Here is a 22,971-nt window from a genome sequence, read left to right as displayed (position 1 = left end):
ACCCGAAAGTGGGTTCATTTTTCACTACTTTTTTCCCCAAATTCGATTATAGGGTTTTTCAGTTTTTGATACTGAACAACTAAAACAAAAGAAATATGAAACGATTACCTACTTTTCGGCGTATGTCTGAAACATGCATCTGCAACTATACGAACAACTCCGACTAAAATCGCTAGAGGGTAATGCAAACTAAAGAAGAATGAATTACATGTGAGGCTATCGGCGCACGGTTAAAGAAGTCGGTCGGCTTCATCTTCTTGATTGAAACGGGTCTCTCTATCTATCTCTCTCTCTCGTATCATTTCAAGCATTTAGCTAACGGGTACAATTAAACAAAAGAGATAAAAGTGAGTAATGTTACTGAAACAGGTTCTTGAGAGAGACTTACCTGCTTAGCCTCTGGAGGATCAGAATGGCAAAGGTGTTAGGCATCAAAAAAAGTGATGTGCATATGGGTAGATAGCCGACAACAAAGACCGCCTCTTGTGGTTTGTTGGCCGGCAATGCAGAACGATGACTCGGAAGTTGCAAGTGTCAGGATTTGGAAGAATGAATAAATTGAAATTGAACGGTGGTCTCGTGGCATACTGTGACACATCGATACTTGTGATAAGAGGATGAAGGGACAATAATGATAGACAATGCTAGCAGGAGAAGCAGACGTGGAGGCTAACGTGTAAGCAAAATTATGCATAAAATACCTTGTACCATACGCATAGAAAGTGGTAGCAGTAGTACAGTACAATTATGTGAGTACCATAAACTTTGCTATATATATATATAATGCCCAATAAACAAACTAAACGTTTAGTGAATTGCATAACATGAAGTTCACTTATTTAATAATAAATGAACAAACATTAACATATATATATATATTTTCATTTGGTAAAACGAACGAACATAAAAACATTTTTATCATCGTCCGATTTCGTTATTTATATTTAAGTTCCTTTTTATGTTTTTCAAGCCCATTATTAGAGCATTCATATCACCTTCTCTATAAATATCTTTATAATTACACTAAAAAACACTACATTTTCTCTTTCATATACAATTAAATAATACTTTTTTACATCTTTATCATTATCATTTCTCACTGCTCCACTCACAACCACTCTCAAATATATTAAAAAATAAATAGAGGATGAACAGTGATTCTCCAAATTTACTCATCTCTTTAAATTTTATCTCTCCTCTACTCACAACCACTCACCATTCTCTAGTTTTTTTTGAGATTTCTCTCACAAAATTTTTAAGGTACCTGATGTGAATGCTCTCATTCCACTAAATTAAACTACTCTCATTAGATTGATTGTTATACTTTATTTAAAATACCATTTTTTTAAATGAAACGTTTTCGTGGGAGAAACCCAGGTTGCAACCCCCACCATGCCACATGTCTCAAAACTAGTGGTTTGTATTTTAATTTTGCCTTTTCTTTTCTTTTATAATATTCATTTTTATACTTTAAATAAATAATTTATTTGTTTTAATGGAAATAGTTTAATCACCTTTAATAAAAAACAATTATAAATTACTTTATTTAATAAAAAAATGAAGCTTGTGTTACTAAATAGGTAAGTTCGTGTTTAAAATTGCGTAAATTAATATTTAATACAGTAAATTGTAGCCCAACAAAATTAATATTTAAGTTAATTTATTTTATGAATATATCAAATAAAGGGACCCTGTGGTCATTCGTCAAATCAAACACCGACAGCATAAACCCTAGGCAGCCCTCATAAATCGATTTTCCGGCACCCAAAATCAAATAGTTACGATCATCCGGTATGAAACTCGTGAATAATTATATATCTAGGTATTTATTTATTTATGTTGATGATGACTATAACTGTTAATTTTATTGTTTGTTGTTGGCTAATCAATACCTTTGGGTTGGTTGGTTTTGATGATAGAGTATTGACTTATTGTAATGACCACCATTAGCATTAGGGGTGTAATTGAGCTTTCGAGCTCCGCTTGCGAGTTGTTAATTTGAAGTTCGACCTTGGCTCAGGCTCCGCTTGTCAATTATATTTATATATTAATTAATTAATTTATATTCTTTTTCAACATTTTTAAGAAAACCTTAGACGGGCCTATGCACTGGGACAAGCATTTGTACTTAGATGTCTAAATGAGGTAGAACTTAAAAATGCACAAGTCTTGATGAGCGTCCATACAGGGCTCCAGCTTTATTTAAAAATTTTCACAGGTCTTTTCAAGCTTTTTATCGATTCGAGCTCGTTTCGTTTACATTCATATCCAAACTGGCCATTTTTAAAACGACCCGTTCAACCTACCGGTTAGCTTCTTACACCCTTTACTATTGATTCTTTTGTAGTAATTTTGAAGAATTATTTTAGATGGAAATTGATTCAGAGTCAAACGTCAAAGCATCAAAAGAAGCTGCATCATCTGTGCAAACAAAATCCACAAACTCATCTGGAGTCAATGTAAAAGAATCAACCCATCTTTTTTTGATTGATTTTTGATATATTATTTCAACTCTTTTTTTATGGTTTTCTCTTTTTGATCATGTTGGTAGTCGGCTGGTGAATTGAAAGATGATATCACCATGTCAATGGAGAATTTGCAGATAGACAAGTCCTCAACGGGTTTCAAGAAGAAACCTGTTAACATAATTATTGTTGGAATGGCAAGTATCATGTTACTTGCCTGTAAACACAAAGTTTTGAGTTTTTTTTAAGACTTGTATATGAGCTGAGCATTCACTGAAGTGTTCGTTAACCGTTGGGCAGGAAGTTTGTTTAAGTTCAGTTATTTAATAAACGAATTAACATGAACAAGGGTTTTAATTTTTTTGTTCATCTAGTTATACAGGCGAACATGAACAAGTCTCGTTTGTTTATGTATGTTCGTTAGTTTGCATTTATCTAAGTTTGTTTGTTTATATATGCATTTATATTTTCTAGGCCATTACAATATAGTATGGTTTTTGTAGGAACCCATCACGGATCTAGCCGCTAATACGATACATCGATTATGTACAAGATCTAAACGTTAAATTATTACTTTATTGATAAATATGGATGAATACATTATGGTGGATGGAAATAACTTATGAAGAGCATAATTTAGATCTAGATCTTTCTCTAAATATGTACATACCTAATTATGAGCATGGAACCACCTATTTATAGGCCACATGCTCCATTTACAATAAATATTCAATCTAGACTATGTATAAATTATTCGAATGCTACGGACAACAATTTCGTGCACTAACAGACACCCCCTTTTCCGTAGCTATCGAATACTTTTAACCTTGAATACTTTAACTGCAAATCACCAGTCACAAAACGTGCACTAACAGACACCTCCTTGACTGATGATTTTCGGGCTTGTGTAGACGAACAATCTTTAAATCTTTTCAGCAAACCAACAACTTGTAGCTTCTCATATCAGATCACCCCTCAATGTGAGAAACTCTTGGAGATCATCCCAATCATCCATTAGCGTATGATATGGTTCAATCTTTCAACAATCAGCAATAAGTCATCAGCTATCCATCAGCAGGTAAAGAAAAACATATCTTTACGTTTAACCTCATCACACTTCTTCATGAACAACTCGATCATTCAACATCTTTCACTTCGGTTTTCCCTCTCTTGATAACGTTTATCTCAAATAACTCTTTGAAGCTCTTCCACATCTCATTTGCAAAGATGCACTAATGTTTGGGCATCATAAGATTCAGAGTTCCAACCTCCATTAATAAACCCCAAATGATCAAATTCTTCAATCTAATGACAAGACTCGTATATTCTTCAATAAGATCAACACGTTCGAGAATCGTCTCCCTCAACAGAAGTAATCCGTCATTTACTCATAGCCAACATGGACAGGATCAAAGCCCCTCAGAAAGAAATAAACGAACAGACACTCGTATCCCACATAGTCAGGTTTCAGTCTTTGAACAAATCAATCACCAATCGAAGAACACTTGCAGTCTTGAACTCAGTCAAACGTAGCTTTGTATGCATGAATTACCACCCGAATTGCAGTAATTTTTCAAGAAACCTTGCAAATGTAGGAAGATACAAGCCAAAATTTTATCTCCCCCTTTTCTTGAAAAATTCGGCAAGGTTTTAAAAAATTTTCAAGGTTCACAAACAAACACACTCCTCCTTAAATTACACGAGATCTCCCCCTCGGCCAGTCGAAATGCATGTCCAAAAATATATTACCAAAATTTGCACGAAGAGTCTCCAATACATTAGGAACATCCCCGAAAAATTTCGATAAAGAAAATTTTTCCCGATTTTCCCGCCAAAAATTCACCGAAAATTTTCGAAAAATAAACTAACGCCAAAATTTTCAAAAATGAAATCTCACTTACGAGGAGCATTCAGGAAAAAATCCGCACAAGAAAATTTTTCCCGCCAAATTTTTTTTTTTAACGAATTGCCTCTCTAATTCGTTATAAATATACACCCCATTCGTTAACTTACATTTTGCTCTCCAATTCGTTAAATTAATCACCATTCGTTATACACTTAACGAATCAACTCAAGTCGTCATAAATTACCAACTCCAATTCTTTATAACAGTTACACGAATGGCCTCCCATTCGTTAAGATTTCACTTCGTTATAATAGTTAACGAATCACCTTAATTCGTTACCAATACCTTAACAAATCACCTTCACGAAATAATTTAACGAATTTACTTAATTCGTTACCTTTAACTTAACGAATTAACTTAACGAAGTACCTTAATGAATTGCCTTAATTCATTATCTTTAACTTTACGAATCAGCTTCACGAATTGCCTTAATTCGCTATGTTTACCTTAGCGAATTAGCTTAACGAATCATTGTAATTCGTTATCATAACCTTAACGAATTACCTTAAAGAATAATCTTAATTCGTTACCATTTTCATAACGAATTGCTACAGTAATTCGTTAGACTTTCCTAACGAATCAGCTACAGTAATAACGAATCAGGTGGTTAGATCTGAACTGACCACCGGAAAAACGAATGTGGCCGGAAAATTCAATTACATGGCCAGAATAAACAGATCTGGCCGGAATCTACATTTTCAAGCTGTATCCATGGCAGATCCATCATAAACACATGATTAACCATGAAAATCTACCCGAACACTCAGTTTTTCACCACGGTTCCGAATCCATCGTCCAAATAACTTAACGATTACTTATACATCACCAAATAACTCAACCAAAAACCATGCTTTTTCATGGCAAAACCTTCAATACACCATAATTAACCACCAAAATCCACATAAACATGTGGATTTCAATAATAAACACAAATCCATCATCCAATTAACTTAACAATCACTAAATCATCATAAATCGAATCAAAAGTTAACATGCTCTTCCATGGTGAATCACTCAATACACCATAACTTAACACCAAATTACACAGGAAGTTTCCTCTTCTATCAATAAACACGAATTCACACTCAAATCCATTTATAACACACTAATTTACTCCAGATCTGACCAAAACCCGAAGAACACGAAGAACACGAAAAACTCAGATTCATACCTTAATCGAAGTATCGAGAGCAGCTCCTGCTCTGATACCAATTGTAGGAACCCATCACGGATCTAGCCGCTAATACGATACATCGATTATGTACAAGATCTAAACGTTAAAATATTACTTTATTGATAAATATGGATGAATACATTATGGTGGATGGAAAAAACTTATGGAGAGCATAATTTAGATCTAGATCTCTCTCTAAATATGTACATCTACAAATGAGCATGAATATGCCAATTTATAGGCCAAAGCACCAATTCGTTAATTTAGTCTAATTCGTTATATCTTCATAACGAATTAGACTCCATTCTTTATGATTCCATAACGAGTGATGATAACTTAATGAACCAGCCTCCATTCGTTATATTACATAATGAATGGGCATATAAACTTAACGAACTAGCCTAGATCACTAACGAATGGACGCATTCGCTATACAATCCATAGCGAATGACCATTTTACAATAATTAAACAATCTAGACTATGTATACATTATTCGAATGCTACGGACAACAATTTCGTGCACTAACAGTTTTAATAACTTTTTAAGCCCAACACATTGTTGTTCACGTTCACTTTTAATCTTAGCTCACCGATGAATGTTCATCTATGTTATGTTACGATTATGAACCTCTTATTTATACTATTAACGTAACAAGAGAACAAGAGCACAAACACTTTCTTTGTCTTAAAGAACGGACGTGAACAAGAAAACCCTTGTTTTAATTGCTCGTGTTCGATTGTTTGTTCAGTTAAAGTTAAACGAACGTACTCTGTTCGTGTTCGTTCGGTTCGTTTACAACTTTTTTGTTTAATCAATGTTTTATAATGCACAGGAAGTGGGAAAACAACATTCCTTTATAGAACCGTATGTCACACACATGCTTCCAACATAAAAAGTTACGTAATGAATCTTGATCCAGCTGTAATGACTCTGCCTTTTGGGGCCAATATCGACATACGGGACACCGTTCGCTACAAAGAAGTCATGAAACAGTTTAATCTTGGACCCAATGGAGAAATATTAACTTCACTCAACTTGTTCGCCACTAAATTTGACGAGGTAAATAGTAACATATACATTTTTTGCTTTTAAAGTTTTAATGTTTTTAATATTGATAGTAGTCTTGTGGATGTTAGGTTGTAGAAATGATTGAAAGGCGAGCGGATGAACTTGATTATGTTCTTGTGGATACTCCTGGTCAAATTGAGATATTTACTTGGTCTGCATCGGGAGTGATAATTACCGAGGCGTTTGCTTCAACTTTTCCAAATGTGATCGCGTATTTTGTTGATACACCGCGTGCAGAGAGTCCAAATACGTTTATGAGTAACATGCTTTATGCGTGTAGCATTCTTTACGCGTGCAGAGATTCCGAATGCTTTATGCTTTATGCCCATGGTTGTGGTTTTCAACAAGACGGATGTCATTTAGCACCAATTTGCTTTGGAGGTAAAATACACTTGTTAGATTAACCTTTAGTGTGTTTTTATATACCGGTTTTCTAAATTGGATCACTCAAAAGTTAAAACAAGCCACTTTTTGTAATGGTTGCCCGACTCATGAGCACGTTTTCCGTTATTCTTTCTGATACATAATTTGTGCACTCATATGTATGCTTGTAAATTGAAGAAACACTAATCGGCCCCGGGCAGATTACGGATAATCTGGGGGTTAAATAGATGTTTCCCACGAGGGGTTAGACCCGACAAAGATGGTTCTTTAGATAACCTGCAAAACAGACACCGTGAGCTCGTCACTGAGAAAGGGGGGTACCTCCTTGTGACCACCCTCCGGCGTGAGAATCAGACTAGATTGCTCTTGAATATAAGTGTATATTAAGAGATTGCTAGAGCAGATATCAGGTATAAGATGTAAGATACAAGATGAGATTAGATGATCATACCATTTGGGGTATTTATAGCCGAAGGTAGGTTTCCAAGAAGGTATAGCCGGCTGAATAGTATTCCTGTTCTACCAACTGTGGCCTATGCACATGCCATGCTGGTAGTTGGTGGGTAGGCAGCGGCTGACAGTGACCAGGCCTGCTATGTACTATTCCTTTTCCACCGACTACAGGCTATGCACGTGGTATGACAGGAGTTGGTGAGTAGGTAGCGGCTAATAGTGACATACAGTACAAGAGCATGCTGCTCGCCATACTGTTGTCAATGAGCTGTCGTATCTTTGGTCAGATCTTTTGCCCATACCTCGTCAGGTACAGTACAAAAGATCTTCCAGTATCGTACGGACTGGCTCATTTGGGCAGGAGTATTCCCGGCTTGCTCATTCCTTCTTCAGGTGACTACTGAATTATTATGAGAGTTAAGCCTTGTGCGTGTAGCCTTGCTGCGTGGGTAGCCTTCCCTGATGGCTGGTATCCATAACTGCGGGAACAGGCGGAGTACTTGGAAACCATTGGGAGGCGTTTCCTACGGGAACAGCTAGCGTACTGCGCGTAAGGACGTCACGTCTCTGAGCATGGTGGGTCCTGCCGATCCAGTTGGTTTCTGCGCAGACGTCTCTCTTTGAGGTGAGTCTTGCGAGTTTGGTCTTTGCGCAGACGTCCCTCTTTGAGGTGAGTCTTGCGGGTCCAACTGCGCAGACGTCTCTTTTTGAGGTGAGTCTTACGGGTCCAACTGGGCTCTGCTGGGACCTACCTCTTCAAGTCCCCCCAGTCCAATGTTCTTCTCATGAATGTTTAATAAAGTGAGGTGAACTTTTGGACTTAAGCAAAGGGTTTTTGAAAAGGGTTTAGTTTTAAGGTTTTCCATGGTGATTCTTCCCGCGGAAGTCCTAATGTCACTTGCAGAAATTCCCGACTTTCCTGCTTGATCTTTGGGTATGATGCGGGTAGGTCTGTAACCTCCTCGCAAGTCAGGAGCGTTGAGTCCTAGTCGTGTGGATTCTCCATGAGGTTTTGGTAGTTTTGAACATAGTGATCAATTATGTTAAAACCACCAATTCCATCTTGAAGCTTCAAACAATCTAGTTCTCGACGTTCCTGCTATGCGGGGATGTTATTCCCGTTTCCGCAAGCATGGCCCAGAAGATCCTTCTTGGTTTCATTTCCCTGCGGAGTGCTAGGTATGTGAAGGGTTTTGCCTTGACACTGTACCCGCACTCGTCTTATAGTTACTTTACTTCCAAGGTATTCCTGGCGTCAATTCCCTGCAGGTGATAGGTATGTGAAGGGTTTTGCCTTGACACTGTACCCGCACCCGTCTTATAGTTACTTGGTTGCCGAGGTATTTTTGGCTTCAATTCCCTGCGGGTGCTAAGTATGTGAAGGGTTTTGCCTTGACACTGTACCCGCACCCGTCTTATAGTTACTTGGTTGCCAAGGTAAGGGGTATTTTCCCGCTTACTTTTGAATCTTTGGGACTTGCTTTATAAACGTTACATGACTTGCGCATGTATATTTTAGTTTATTTTAGCAATTTTCCCAGTGTTTTGGATAAGTTAACCGTTCGACGCGCGGTTGTCAATAGGTTCGGTTTCCTCTCATGATTTGTGCGGTTAGGACCGGCACTTTCATTTAGTGGGATGACCAAAGTTTACCTATGACTGTCCTGCGTGAAGGTTTATCGTTTTTTGGGTTTATGCGGGTTTTGCCGCCTTCCCCACGCAACGACTTTTCACGTAATTATGCGGTGAGTACCGGCATATCAGTGTTGAATAAATTTACCGTTCGACGCGCGGTTGTTAATAGGTTAGTGTTCGGTTTCCTCTTATCATGATTCGTGCGGATAGACCGGCACTTTCATTTAGTGGGACGACTGAACTTTACCTTTAACTGACCTGCGTGAAGGTTTGCCGTTTTTTGGGTTTATGCGGGTTTTACCGCCTTCCCCATGCAACGGCTTTCTTTCACACTTATGTATGCGGTGAAGACCGGCATATCCGTGTGGAAAGTTAAAAGTATAAATGTAAAATCATCAGCGTCGATGTTCTAAGGAGAATCATTTCCATTAGAAGTGGCTCTGGGCCTTTTCTTTACAAATTTGGAATTGATCTACATGTAACATTTGCGTAATTGAGCTCCGTTCCATGTTCGTGGGACGGGAGTGCCATCGAGCCTTTCGAGCCGGTATGCGCCCTTTCCCAGTACTTCTTTGATAACGTACGGACCTTCCCAGACAGGGGTCAGCTTTCATGGGCGCTCTTGGTTCGAAGCCTCGTTGTTACGCAATATGTAGTCTCCTACATTGAAGTTGCAGAGTTTTACCCGCGTGTTGTAGTACTTTTGCATTTGTCGTTTGTAGTTCTCTTCACGCGCTGCGGCTAAGTCTCTGCGTTCCTCGGTTAGCATAAGGTCTAACCGTCTTTCCGCATCATTGTCCTCTGGTTGAATCATGACCCTTGGTGAGGGTAGACCAATTTCGACCGGGACCATGGCTTCAGTGCCATAAGTGAGGCTGAACGGGGTTTCTCCCGTACTTGCCTTTTTCATCATTCTGTGTGCCCAAAGTAGGTGTGGAACTTCGTCCACCCAGCCGGAGCTGTGTTCCAATAGTCTTCTCTTTATGCCGTCGACGATGCTCCTATTTGCTCTTTCCACCTCACCATTACCCTACGGGTGCGCCACCGAGGTAAAGGTGTGGGTGATTTGAAGTTCTTTAAGACACTGTTGTAGCTTCTTGTCAGCAAAGTTGGTGCCATTATCGCTCACCAAATTCTGTGGAAGCCCGAAACGACAAATAATAAATTCCCAAATGAATTTTTTGATATGTTTTGCGGTCGTTTGGGCTAAGGGTTTTGCCTCTATCCACTTGGTGAAGTAGTCGATGGCGACCACTAGAAACTGGACGTTCCCTGCTGCTGTGGGAAATGGGCCTGTCACGTCGATGGCCCACTTCTGAAATGGCCATGCAGAGGTGACTGGAACAAGTTCCTTCTTCGGGCGATGCGTGTTGGGTGCGTAGAGCTGACAAGACCTGCACTTTCTGATGTACGCCAGCGCATCCGTATGCATCCCCGGCCAAAAGTATCCTGCGTTGTTTAGCTTAGCTGCAACTGCGCGTGGACCTGCATGTATCCCACAGATGCCTTCGTGTACTTCCCTTAGGAGGTAGTTGGCATCTTGGTCGTCAACGCATCTGTGTTTTTGACTCTGGTAGTATACCCGCCGCAAGGTAATTTATTATTGGTGTCATCCACGTTTCTGTGCCGGTTTGGATGACACAGACTTCCTTGTGTGGGACTGATGGTGCTCCAAGGAGTTCAATGCGGATGTCCTTTCCCAAGTGGGTGAAAGCCAATGACGCAAGCTTGCTTAACGCATCCGCAGATTTGTTTTCGCTACGCTTGACGTGTATGACTTTACAATCATTAAAATCGCACATGAGGGTTTTTGCTTGAGCGAGGTACAGGGCCATTGTGTCGTTCACGGCCGTGTACGTCCCGTTTATCTGATTGGCTACTAACATGGAATCCACATGGGCTTCCAAGTTCTTTACTCCCATTTTACGCGCAATCCTTAACCCGGCCAAGAATGCTTCATACTCAGCTTCGTTATTCGTACTTGGAAAGTCTAGTCGAATAGCGTAAGTGTATTCTTGGCCTGCTGGGTTGGTAAGTTTTAACCCTGAGCCCTCGTTGCTGGCCGCTCCATCAGTGTAAAGTCGCCAGACATCATCGATGTCTTGTGCTGGAGAGGGTTGAGCCTCGTCCTGGCACTCTTTCTCCCGTGATGCGGGGACTTCGACAATAAAGTCGGCCAAGACCTGGCCTTTTATGGCTGGCCTTGGCTTGTACTTTATCGCGTATTCTCCCAATTCTATTGCCCATTTGGCTAGGCGTCCCGAAAGTTCGGGTTTGCCTGAAACATTTGGAAGTTTGAAGTTGGTGAGAATAGTGATTGGGTGACCTTGGAAATATCGTCTTAGCCTGCGTGAAGCCTGTACAAGTGCTAAGACTAATTTTTCCAGGGTAGAGTACCGAGTTTCGACGTCTGTTAGGAGACGGCTAACATAGTAGATTGGCATCTGGATGCCTTTTCGCTCGACTAACAGGACGACCCCGGTTGCTCTATCTGTGGCGGAGAGGTATAGGATTAATTCCTCTCCCGCTTCTGGTGCTGTGAGCGTTGGGAGTTCGATCAAGCGTGACCGAATTTCCTGAAAAGCTGCTTCCGCTTCTGGTGTCCAGCGGAAGTGCGTTTTCTTTAGACAGTTTCTCAGCGTCGACACGAATGGGAACGACCTATCCGCATGATTTGCCAAGAAGCGGTTAAGTGCAACTAGGCGTCCGTTCAGTGTCTGAGCTTGCTTGATGGTAGTAGGTGATTCCATTTTGATAATGGCTTCGACCTTTTCAGGGTTCGCTCTGAAGCCATCTTTTGTAACAATGACTCCTAAGAACTTCCCTTCTTCCATCCCAAAGGAACACTTGCTCGGGTTGAGCTTCATGTTTATCCTTCTGAGTGTGTTGAATGTTTCTTCGATGTCTTTCAACATTGCTTCTGGGTCAAGGCTTTTGATGACCAGGTCATCCAAGTATACTTCCAAGTTCCTCCCAATTTGGGCATGAAACTCTTTGTCCATTAGGCGTTGGTATGTGGACCCGGCATTCTTAAGTCCGAATGGCATCATTTGATAACAGAATGTGCCATCGGGCGTCCGAAATGCGGTTTTGTCCTGATCGTCAACGGCCATGTGGATTTGATGGTACCCTTTATACGCATCAAGGAAGCATTTAAGGCGAAACGGTGATACAAATCTACCTTAAGATCAATTTCGGGTAACGTGTAACAATCTTTGGGGCATGCTTTGTTCAAGTCATTGAAATCTATGCACATGCGCCATTGCTTGTTAGACTTCGGTACCATAACGGGATTTGCAACCCAAGTTTGATATCTGCTAACGCGTACGATGCCCGCGTCAAGGAGTTCCTTGACTTGGGTTCTACACGCGTTAGCTTGTTCCGCCCCCATTACTCTACGCTTTTGTATGACCGGCGTAGAAGCCTGGTCACACTTGAGCTTATGCTCTGCTTTACTTCGAGGTACACCAGTCATGTCTGCTGGTTTCCATGCGAAGATGTCAGCGTTTTTATGTAGTAAGCGTTTGAGTAATGTGCGCGTAGGATCAGTGATTGTTGGGCCAATAGTAACCGCCTGGTCGGGGTATTTGCCATTGAAAGCCCATTCTTCTGGTTCGGTGATGGTGGGTTTAGCCATCTTTGGTTTGGGTGTTGATGAGACAGATGCGATGCATACCTGGGGAATACCGGTGACCATCGCCACGCCCTCAACTGTTGGCCATCCCATTATGCCGTGGACTGAAGATACTACGGCATTGAATCTTGCCATCCCGTCTCTCCCGAAGAGAATGTCGTATGTGTGGTGTGGCTTCCTCATTACGATAAAGTCCACATCCTCTGTGCGGGAGTGTTTTCCGTCTGTGAGAGTGATGGGGAAAGATAGGATACCCAGAGGGGTGTTTGTGCTGTCGTCAAACCCTTCCATCGAGGCGTAGACCGTTTCCAGGCGTTCCTTGTCTTCATCATCTAGCTTGTCGAAGAACTGCCTGTACATAACCGTTGACGAGGCGCCATTGTCAACAAGAGTGCGGGAAGTGATGTAGTGCCCCAGCTGGCTTTTGATGACGATAGGACCTTCTTTGCTGGGTCCTCCTGGCACTCGCGGGAAGCGTACCTCAGCTTCTTTCCATGCGCATGGTTCTGTCGTCCGTCTTTTTCTTCCTCTGATGTTACCACGAACCATGTGAATGCTGATGTCAACGGGCTTTCGTCCGTTGCTTTTGTATCCGTTGTCATTATTCCCTCCATTCCTGATTGATGCCACCAGGTGTGTAAGTTTGCCCTCCTTGACGAATGTTTCAATAATATCCCTTAAGGATGAACACTTCTCAGTGGTGTGACCCTTTGTGCCGTGGAAGTCACAGTATTTGCTCTGATCCGCGTCAGGTCGTTGCCGGACCATTGGAGCTTTTGGCCATGGGAGTTTCTCAGTGGCAAATATCTCCGTGACGCTTTTGGTGAGCGGCGTCCACCTGGGGTGTCGGCTTGATGGGTATGTATTACCCCTTCCGCCTACTAGGGAGCGAGAGTTGGATGAGGTGTCAAAGTTTACCCTTGACTGCCACATGCTTGGCTTCTTCCTTTTGTTTTGCCGGGCGGTCTGGACGTTGTTTTCTCTAGTCCTCTGCGTGTAGAAGTTTGTAGTCTGGGGCAGATCCCCACCCAATTGCTTCTCTGTTTTGGCAAAGCGCTTGGCTGCCGTCATGATGGCATCCCATGTGGATGGCATGCCATCTTTACCCGTCAACGTGCGGATAAGCTCTTGGTATTCGGCGCCTTGGATGAAAGCGGCGCGAACAAGGTCTTCGCTTATAACGCCCAGACTCAGCTTTTTCGAGTTAAAGCGAGTGATGAAGTCTAGTAAAGGTTCATCCTTATCTCTAACGCAGTTGAGGATCGTCCACTGTTCTTCAATATATTTCCTCTGTTGACTGAAGTGTTGGCTGAACTTGTGTTGGAAGTCCGCCCAATCATAGATGTGGTGGACCGGTAAACGGTCAAACCAAGCTCTAGCCGCTCCAACCAGTGTCATCTGGAACATATAACACCACGTGGGTTCCGTCCAGTTGCTGACGGTTGCCCCCGCTATGAATCTGTTCAGGTGATCATCTGGGTCGGATATACCATCATAAGTGCCGATGTTGGCATCTGCTTGGCACTTTTCGGGGCGATTGCTTCCGCAATGTCCCTTGCAAACTTGGATGTTCCCGCGTTTGCAGCAGTTGGTCTGAAGGTTTTGGAGAAGTCACGTGGGTTTCCCCCCGTGTTCCTTTGTTTGAAGGTTTCTCCGAAATTCCTTCTCGTTTGGAAGTCCGTTTCCTTACGCTTCCCTTTCGCCCTAAGGCGAGGGTTTGCGTCGGTGTCGGATTCCTCCCGATCATCGTCCGAGGACTCGCACTCACTGCTCATGTTGAGCTGTTATCGAGTGCTTCCAAATTCGTCAGCCTGTTGGACAGAACGCAAGCGTTCGTCCAACTCAGCTTGGAATTCCTTCTGACGTGCCTCCGCCCACGCTTTAACTTGTTCAAGCGTTTGGCGGGGGAGTCTCGTCTGTTGTCTTTCCACCTGGGTATTATTGAATCCCAGGGGACGGTTGTTTACTGCACTTGACCCGTCTTGGGTAACCGGGGTAGTGTTCGTAAAAGTTACTGCACTTGCCCTGGCTTGGGTAACCGGGGTAGTGTTCGTAAAATTTGTGTGCTCGCCGGTGTTCCCCCCAGTAGCTGGGGTTGTGGTTACCGGGGCTTCCTGGTAACTCGTTGGCCTTGGGACCGGAGTAACGTTAACCATCTTTCCAGAAGTTTGAAAAAACTGAAAAAAAAATGAAGTTCTAGCTTTTATGCACGGATGGCGCCAATGAAGAAACACTACTGGACCCCGGGCAGATTACGGATAATCTGGGGGTTAAATAGATGTTTCCCACGAGGGGTTAGACCCGGCAAAGATGGTTCTTCTGATAACCTGCAAAACAGACACCGTGAGCTCGTCACTGAGAAGGGGGGGTACCTCCTTGTGACCACCCTCCGGCGTGAGAATCAGACTAGATTGCTCTTGAATATAAGTGTATATTAAGAGATTGCTAGAGCAGATATCAGGTATAAGATGTAAGATACAAGATGAGATTAGATGATCATACCATTTGGGGTATTTATAGCCGAAGGTAGGTTTCCAAGAAGGTATAGCCGGCTGAATAGTATTCCTGTTCTACCAACTATGGCCTACGCACGTGCCATGCTGGTAGTTGGTGAGTAGGTAGCGGCTAATAGTGACATACAGTACAAGAGCATGCTGCTCGCCATACTGTTGTCAATGAGCTGTCGTATCTTTGGTCAGATCTTTTGCCCATACCTCGTCAGGTACAATACAAAAGATCTTCCAGTATCGTACGGACTGGCTCATTTGGGCGGGAGTATTCCCGGCTTGCTCATTCCTTCTTCAGGTGACTACTGAATTATTATGAGAGTTAAGCCTTGTGCGTGTAGCCTTGCTGCGCGGGTAGCCTTCCCTGATGGATGGTATCCGTAACTGCGGGAACAGGCGGAGTACTTGGAAACCATTGGGAGGCGTTTCCTGCGGGAACAGCTAGCGTACTGCGCGTAAGGACGTCACGTCTCTGAGCATGGTGGGTCCTGCCGATCCAGTTGGTTTCTGCGCAGACGTCTCTCTTTGAGGTGAGTCTTGCGAGTTTGGTCTTTGCGCAGACGTCCCTCTTTGAGGTGAGTCTTGCGTGTCCAGCTGCGCAGACGTCTCTCTTTGAGGTGAGTCTTACGGGTCTAACTGGGCTCTGCTGGGACCTAACTCTTCATAAATGAACCCGAAGGTTCAGTGAACATTTATCGGGAACTATGTTAATGCTCTTTTATTTAGTAAATGTTAAACGAACATTAATAAAAGTTTTTGCTCTTTAGTTAAATGAAAATGAAAGCATGTCCTGTTCGTTCATTTAAATTCATTTATGTTTGTAACTTTGATTTTTGCTATGCTTGGTACTTTATGTTTGTTTAAGTTCGTTCTTTTACTTTTGTTAGTATATTCATTTAAATATTTTAGGCTTGTTACAATTTAGTCTTGTTTCAATAACTTTTTAGGCCCAACACACTTTCACATTTATTTTAATTGGTTTTAGCTGAGTCATGTTCGTTCATCTATGTTCAGTTATATTCGTGCGCTTACATTAGTTAACCATTTGATTATGCTGTTAACGAACGAACCAAAACGTGTACCTTTTGTGTTCAGTTGGTTCGTTTACAAGCCTACTAATATGATTACAGAAACCGTACCATTAAAAAGAAATGTAATGTTTAAAGAAAAAGATGTCAGAGGTTTTTATACATTTGAATACACTTTGTTTGACTCTTATCTGTTTTGGCTGTTACCCATTTTCTTTGTAGTTAAATCTTTCAGCTTACCTCTCATTTTGATATTTTAAATAGGTAAAATGTAATTTAAATAGACATGTCATAGTTTTTTGATAATGGCATTCTGAAATAGTGATTACGTGTCATCTGAATATTATACGATGCGCTCATTTATCCTTCTAATTGAAGATTTTGAACAATTTTTTGTTGTGGTATATGATTAGTGGATGGAAGATTTTGAGGTGTTTCATGCTGCACTAGAAAATGACAACTCATACCCGTCAGATTTGACCCGAAGTCTTTCTCTTGCTCTTGAGGAGTTTTATAAAAACTTAAGGGCTGTTGGAGTGTCAGCAGTTTCTGGTGCTGGGATGTATGCTTTCTTTAAAGTTGTTCAAGCAAGTGCAGATGAATACATGGAAACTTACAAGTATTTCTACGCACTCTTTGTTATCTATTTTACACACACACACAAACAAACATAAAGACAATTAATTTTTTTATAAATTGTGTTTTACTTGTTGTCATTGGTAAGTGGGGTCTGTAAGTTATCTAGTTGCTGTTACTATGGTTACCAAAAAAATGTTTAATATTTTAATAGTTAATATCCTTATATTGTCAGTTATAGAAAGTTTTATGAAGATTACAAAACATTTTATAAGTTTTTTGAAATACTCTTGGAAGCTTATTGGAAAAGAAAAGGTACTTTATGGCTATGCGGGTCGAAACGTGTTCGGGTCAGGCTAGGTAACATGTCAGAACAGGCTTATTAAAAACAGTGGACATTTTGGTTCAGCTCAAAAAGGGTTTTGACCAGAATGGGTCAGATTTAAAATGGTTATTTTAGTTCGGGTTAGGACGTATTTTCGGTCAGAACATGTCGATTAAAATAGTGGTCATTTTGGTTTTTGTCAAAACGAAAATGGGTACAGGTCATCAGTATGGGTCGATTTAGAAAATGTTTATTTTGGTTTAGGCTACAGCGTATTACAGTTGTTGCTAACAAAGTTTCGTGTCTTATAATTGTAGTTAACAAAGTTTTATATAATGTTTAGATGGCCTGAACCAACACACTAGAAAAATAATATGTTTTCCAATAATCGATGCTCAATTTATCAGATTTTGAGTTAACTTAGATGTAATATGGTAATATTTGAATCGGATTATTGGTATTTGTGTAGAGCTGAGATGGACAAAAGACGGGAAGAGAAGGAACGATTAGAGGAAGAACGCAGGAAAGAAAACATGGAGAGATTGCAAAAGGATATGGAGAAATCAGGGGGCGGAACTGTGGTGTTGAGTACTGGTTTAAAAGATAATGGCAAAGGTAGTACAAGCATGATGGAAGATGAAAATGAAGATGAAGATGAAGATGAAGATGAGAAAGAGGATGAAGAAATTGAAATGTACACTAATGAGGATGAGGATGATGATGAAGGTGGAATAGATAGTGATGATGAAGAGATTGCAGATTTCAAATTCTAAATATACTAGTACGTGGCTAATGGCTACTAGTGATCTTATGGTGTACTTAAATTTTGCGATGGTTTGGTTTTTATGTTGACATATGCAGAATTAATGAATGCTATTAGGTTGATGTTCTAAATCTTATTATTGTTAATCTAACTTTATCTTAAAATTAGGTTAGAAAGTGTGTTACATGGGGCTTGAATAATTCTAAAAGGAGAGCAAATAAATGCGAAAATTAAATTATGTATAACATAAATAACTTAAAAAGTCAACTTTCACAAATTTGTAAATACTCTCTTGTAAATACTCCCTACGTCCCATTATAAGTGTCATAGTTTGACTTTTCAAGTATTTCTTTTGCAACCTTAACCGTAAATATTTTTGTCCGTGTCATATAATACTTGATGAAAATTATATCAATGTAAAATACATTTAAAACCCAATCCATTCATATATTTTAAATCAAGTATTATATAATACAAACAAAAATATTGTCGGTCAAAGTTAAACAAGAATGACTTGAAAAATCAAACTATGACACTTATAATGGGACAGAGGGAGTAACATTTAGTGTTTTATGGGCAACATTAAAATTTAGGGTGAACTAGAAAATTACACGCGCGCGTTGCGCGCATCAATATGCCTATACATGACGTTATGTATTTCTCTCTTAAATTCACAGTATCTTACTATATCCGGTGCATTGGCGTTGTGGCGGGTTGTTTTAACTTAAATGACCTTATAAGACAAAAATAAATAACCAAATAAATGTAATCAGTGTATAAGAAGCTATTAACAAACTTGTTAGAAGATTTACATCAATAACTTTCACCAATGATCAAGACCATCTTATAAAAATCATGGAAAATAATCTAGAATCATAATATTTAATTAGACAGGTTACTTTTTCCTATTTCCACTGTAATATCATTGCAACTCTGCTCCTTAACTGCTATTTTAGAAATGTATGATCCCATCCACTTTTGAAATTACTGGTTGGAAACTTGTTGAAACTCATACATAGTTATGAATCTACTTCCATCTTTATCAATAAATCTCAAGGCTGCAAGCAAAACTTTCTCTCAAACTTGTTCATGCGCAAAGTTACTGCATTCAATAACCAAACAGGAACAAAACATAGGTAAGCGGGTCATCCATAAAGTAAAAAAAATAATAATAAAACAAAGAACTATATTTAACTGAAAGTGTCATAAGAACTTAAATCAAGTATTGATCTTACTAAAGAATTAAAATGGTGTATCAACCCTGAATTAATCAATTCAACATATGAGTAGGGGTGTGGCTGAATTAAGCTCCCATCTTAATGTTTTCAACACTTTCATATCCATCTTTGGGATCAATTTGGCTACAATACAAAACAGTATTCTATCTATAAATCAAAATCCTACAGTAGAATTTACCAAGTCAAAATTAATATAAATATAATCCAAGTTAGTTTAAGATATATGCACAAAAATATGAAGAAAGATGAATGTCGTAAGATGTTTTGGTTATGTTGTTTCTAATGACATAGGCATAGTGTCTTCAAAGATCTCAAAACTCTTAGTTGATTGCTTAAATAGTCGGCTTCTTCAGATTCGAACAATCATATAAGGATTACAGAAGAGTAAACTTACTTTTGTTGTTAATCTTCGCATCGTCACTTTGTTGACAAGACAGTGGCCTTCAACCTCTGGGGTACTCGATTTAGGTGTAATAAGCAGAAGAGGAAAACATGAGGTTGGTGGCAGTTGGAAAGAGACAAACACGTGTTATGACGTGTAACAAATCAGAAGCATTAATAAGAGCTTGTATGCCAAGCTCAAAAAGTTCCACATTTTATGAATAGTGGCCTAATGTGAGTAAACCGTAAGTTACCATTTAGTATATATATATATATATATATATAATAATAATACTAGTTTTTATTACAGGGGTTGTTTTATATTATTTGTTTCAAATATTTATTTATTTTTTGAATTTTTATTTTTTTATTATATGAAAGTTAATAATATACTTATGGTTTGATGATAAATTGTTTCACAAACAAATTAGATGTTATAACCCGGTTTAAAAGCTATATGGGTTTGATGAGACCAAAGACCCGTTTATTATTTTTACTACAAATTGGTTTTTTAATTATAAAAAATATATATCTTTTATTTAAATAAATAATATATTAATTTTTAGTATATCCCTACTTTATAGGATTATTATATCAAATTTTTGGTGAGATTAGTTTTTTAATTTAATGAGATTTTATAAACCGTTTAAGAAATATATGGGTTTGATAAGACCCATACCCATGAATTCAGGTCAAATGCATGAGAAGCCTCCATTTAAAAATCAAGCAAATCTGGTGACTCCAAAAAAGAGGGGAGCGACCACATCGCGACACCTAGGATTTTTGGATTTTCGTTTATATATATTATAGATAAGTAGGGTTAAATCATTTTTTTGGGTGAATGGATTTAAAAGGGTCACAGTGGAACATGTGATGCCTATACAGAATTAAAATATGTGAATGTATACCCCGTCGTCTTATAGTATTATGTTACTTGACCCTGTTAACGCAAAGTTTTGAGTTTGTTTAGACTTGTAAACGAACTGAACGTACAGTGAACTACATGGGAGTTGTCTTGCGAGATGTTTGGTTATTTAATAAACGAGCATACATGACCAAATTTTTTGCTCACTTAGTTAAACCAACAAACATAAACACATGTCTCGATTGATTATATATGTTTGTTGGTTTGCATTTGTTTCATTTGTTTACGTTCATTAATATAATAATTTGAAAGTTTTTAGGCAATTACATTATAGGCTAGTTTTAGTAACTTTTAAATGTTGATAAATTCTTTAATACAATAAGGGAAAACGTGATAATTAATATAAACATGTGTATCTATTACAATAAAAAGAGAGTATGAACAAAAGCAGAGTATGATGTAGTTGACATGTTTGTCAGCTTGATCAAGTTCTCCTTTAGAATAAGGATGTGGATTAGGGTTTCAGAGAGACAGATTTTGGGAGAGGTGATTTGGTTATTATGTTAATATATATATTCTCTCCCTCTTATATATATATATATATATATATATATATATATATATATAAGGGTTAAAATAAAAATGCATAGTTTTGTAGGAAGAGTAGGAATAACACAAAATTTAGAGTTATGAAACTATGTAGCATAAATCTTTAATCCTAGGAAACTATTTGGTAGTTTAAAAACTACCAATCTCAACCATTTGATCATAAATCTAATGACCTAGATTGATTCTTACTCTTCCTATAAAACTATTTCTTTTTATAATAACCCACCCCTGTATATATATATGTGTGTGTGTATATATATATATATATCCGATGGAAAACTCTTTATTAGCTAGTTAGGGTAATATGATCCATCAACAATTACCAAACTAATATATGATAAGGTATGATTCATATTTTGATATAGTATAATATATATTATTATAGTGGCATGGGGTGGGATCCAGTACAAATACTATTAACATACTAAACATGCAAATAACAAGAGTAACTACAGTTTTGAAGTAGAACAATTATGTTATAAAAAATTGTAAAGCCCCGTTCCCGGTGCCTCACTTTAACGTTGGATTTACTCATAAACACAGTTCTAAATATCAGAGTTAATTAAAACATTCGCTGAAACGTTAACTTTAATTCATTCGTTACAAAACATTAATCTTTTCTTTAAAACCATAACATAAGACATTATATTATAAGTATCATTTCTTCCATCTTCAGATACCATCCGTTCAATCCATGCCACGTGCCATCCTCATGCTAACTCTTTATACATATTCACCTGCGTGCATAGTAAAATTCAGCTACGTGAGTGAGTTCTAGTTAATCGGGCGACATACAATACATACACATATCATGCAATTATACATATCCGAGATACGTATTAATACTTAACCAGGTACCATATTTCCATACATACATACATACATATCAACAATCACTAACCTCAGACTACCTAGAGTACGTTCGTAGTCCGCCGTCTATACCTGTACTCAAGGTCATGAACACGTAAAAGGTCCGCAGTCCTTACCTATGTTCACCGATCATGGTATGTGCAAGGTCCGCAGTCCTTCCCTATACCATCCTACATTAACAACACGTACAAGGTCCACCGTCCTTCCCTATGTTGCAACCTAATTCATAGCACGTACGAGGTCCACAGTCCTCCCCTATGCTACCACAACACAATTACAACACGTATAAGGTCCGCAGTCCTTTCCTATGCTGGCTCCTAACTGAAGTACGTATAAGGTCCACACTCCTTAACTATGTTCTCGTCTATCATCTATAACACGTATAAGGCCCGTAATCCTTAACTACGCCATCACATGCCAAGTCTATGTCCAACAAAATTTAGAGGGATTTGCCATCCTAACTTACTACATCATACGTAGAGCTCACATACCATTCCTGTACCTGCATACACTTACTTCACATATACAATAAATACATCATAGCATAAGAACACTCTAGACGTTCTTCACATTATTCATATAGCAATCATACTCCTTTTCGGTACGTGCAATATCCGAAGATCGTTCACGCCCCGACAAGCATTCATTCTTAACGATCATACATCATTCATATATAACGTTCATATCTTTATTTACAACCTGACGGTACGCGCAATATCCGAAGATCGTTCGCGTACCGACATTCAATCATTCATATCTATCACATATATCATATATGACATACACTTACCACTTAATGTAAGTGTATTAACTAATCACATCGAGTATGCACACAGCCCCGAAAACATAGCAAGGAAATAGGGCTAGAAACTCACCTGAATGCGTTTACATTCACCGTTTATGGTAATCCCTTTCTTGAGCTGCGCACGACTAACTGTATAACAATTACACGTATCAATTACTATCATTACCCATAACGTCTTTCTAGTTCAGTCATTACCCACAATGAACGGGGGTCCGGCGGCAGCGCCACTGGCAGCGGGGTTCTAGGGGCGGCAGCCCCTAGCAGGGTCCAATGGGCAGAGCCC

General features: G+C 39.2%; 1 pseudogene across 1 annotated transcript; it reads left to right on the top strand.

Moving 5' to 3' along the window:
* The first annotated feature begins 2,345 nt into the window (after nucleotides 1–2,345).
* Nucleotides 2,346–18,093, top strand: LOC143583705 (GPN-loop GTPase QQT2-like; annotated as a pseudogene). Its single transcript, XR_013144231.1, has 6 exons — nucleotides 2,346–2,459; nucleotides 2,552–2,666; nucleotides 6,380–6,606; nucleotides 6,684–6,996; nucleotides 16,670–16,875; nucleotides 17,627–18,093. The product of XR_013144231.1 is annotated as a GPN-loop GTPase QQT2-like (transcript).
* The last annotated feature ends 4,878 nt before the right edge of the window (nucleotides 18,094–22,971 follow it).

The sequence above is a fragment of the Bidens hawaiensis genome, unplaced genomic scaffold, assembly GCF_021521415.1.
Source record: "Bidens hawaiensis isolate Kalapana, Puna unplaced genomic scaffold, B.hawaiensis_p1.1 tig00032492_1, whole genome shotgun sequence".
NCBI lineage: Eukaryota > Viridiplantae > Streptophyta > Magnoliopsida > Asterales > Asteraceae > Bidens > Bidens hawaiensis.
This window is presented reverse-complemented; position numbering and strand designations above follow the sequence as displayed.